Below are 2287 nucleotides of genomic sequence, written 5' to 3' on the forward strand. Positions count from 1 at the left end.
TAATATATGCACCTAGCTACAAGTTTTCCTAACCTAACACACGAATAATGAACACACTAATAATACACTAATAATGAACATATGGACATGATGTTAAAAGGAAGACAGTAGCCTACAAGGATAATATGAAGACAGACTGTTGTGAGCTGCTTGTAGCTCTCCTTTTCCTCACCCAAGTTTGCCCTTGTTCGCACGCTACGTGACACACGTGTCCTTACTTATTCGGAGATAATTGCTACCCTAACAGACAAGTAAGGGAACACTTTGAAAGAGAAACATATAACCTAGTTGTTTTCTGTCCTTGGAAGGTTACGCGCGTCCGCCAGACACGCAACACACACAAACTACCTCTTTGGAACTAAGTTTACTAACCTAACACATATATAATAAATGTATTAACATACGAGTATAAGCCACCACAGAAATTATAAAGGCTTGGGTGACCGCTTGGAGCTCTTCACTGTCTCACCTAGATATTGCTCGCTCTTGCAGACTGTGCGGCTCACACGACTTTACTTCTGCAAGTGTTGTTCCTAACCTAACCAATAACTATCTACAATGAAGATACAACCTACAAGAATACAGTGATCACATCCAGAAGAGAAGCACAAATATATATTTCACGAGCAGTATCTAACGTACTAGCATTAAAAAAAAAAAAAAAAAAAAAAAAAAAAAAAAAAAAAAAAAAAAAAAAAAAAAAAAAAAAAAAAAACAATGGACAAAAGTGGCTGCGGTCCCGGATAGGGACAGCGGGAATCTCGTTAATCCATTCATGCGCGTCACTAATTAGATGACGAGGCATTTGGCTACCTTAAGAGAGTCATAGTTACTCCCGCCGTTTACCCGCGCTTGCTTGAATTTCTTCACGTTGACATTCAGAGCACTGGGCAGAAATCACATTGCGTCAACACCCGCTAGGGCCATCGCAATGCTTTGTTTTAATTAGACAGTCGGATTCCCCCAGTCCGTGCCAGTTCTGAGTTGATCGTTGAATGGCGGCCGAAGAGAATCCGCGCACCCGCGCGCCCCCGGAGGAGCACGCTAAGGCGGACGCGGCCTCGCAGCAAGGAAGATCCGTGGGAGGCCAAGGCACGGGACCGAGCTCGGATCCTGCACGCAGGTTGAAGCACCGGGGCGCGAACGCCGCGCAGGCGCGCGCATCCTGCACCGCCGGCCAGCACGAGGCCAACCAACGGCGAGAGCAGACCACGCCCGCGCTAAACGCCCGCACTTACCGGCACCCCTACGGCACTCACCTCGCCCAGGCCCGGCACGTTAGCGCTGACCCACTTCCCGACCAAGCCCGACACGCCCCGATCCTCAGAGCCAATCCTTATCCCGAAGTTACGGATCCAATTTGCCGACTTCCCTTACCTACATTATTCTATCGACTAGAGGCTCTTCACCTTGGAGACCTGCTGCGGATATGGGTACGAACCGGCGCGACACCTCCACGTGGCCCTCTCCCGGATTTTCAAGGTCCGAGGGGAAGATCGGGACACCGCCGCAACTGCGGTGCTCTTCGCGTTCCAAACCCTATCTCCCTGCTAGAGGATTCCAGGGAACTCGAACGCTCATGCAGAAAAGAAAACTCTTCCCCGATCTCCCGACGGCGTCTCCGGGTCCTTTTGGGTTACCCCGACGAGCATCTCTAAAAGAGGGGCCCGACTTATATCGGTTCCGCTGCCGGGTTCCGGAATAGGAACCGGATTCCCTTTCGCCCAACGGGGGCCAGCACAAAGTGCATCATGCTATGACGGCCCCCATCAACATCGGATTTCTCCTAGGGCTTAGGATCGACTGACTCGTGTGCAACGGCTGTTCACACGAAACCCTTCTCCGCGTCAGCCCTCCAGGGCCTCGCTGGAGTATTTGCTACTACCACCAAGATCTGCACCGACGGCGGCTCCAGGCAGGCTCACGCCCAGACCCTTCTGCGCCCACCGCCGCGACCCTCCTACTCGTCAGGGCTTCGCGGCCGGCCGCGAGGACCGGCCATGACTGCCAGACTGACGGCCGAGTATAGGCACGACGCTTCAGCGCCATCCATTTTCAGGGCTAGTTGCTTCGGCAGGTGAGTTGTTACACACTCCTTAGCGGATTCCGACTTCCATGGCCACCGTCCTGCTGTCTTAAGCAACCAACGCCTTTCATGGTTTCCCATGAGCGTCGATTCGGGCGCCTTAACTCGGCGTTTGGTTCATCCCACAGCGCCAGTTCTGCTTACCAAAAGTGGCCCACTTGGCACTCCGATCCGAGTCGTTTGCTCGCGGCTTCAGCATAT

The 2287-nt window shown here is 52.2% G+C and overlaps 1 pseudogene; it reads right to left on the reverse strand.

Annotated features, from left to right (window-relative positions):
* Positions 1-339: 339 nt before the first annotated feature.
* Positions 340-2287, reverse strand: part of LOC126320126 (large subunit ribosomal RNA) — a 3358-nt pseudogene continuing 1410 nt past the window's right edge.

This window comes from Schistocerca gregaria, unplaced genomic scaffold (assembly GCF_023897955.1).
Source record: "Schistocerca gregaria isolate iqSchGreg1 unplaced genomic scaffold, iqSchGreg1.2 ptg000703l, whole genome shotgun sequence".
NCBI classification, from domain to species: Eukaryota; Metazoa; Arthropoda; class Insecta; order Orthoptera; family Acrididae; genus Schistocerca; species Schistocerca gregaria.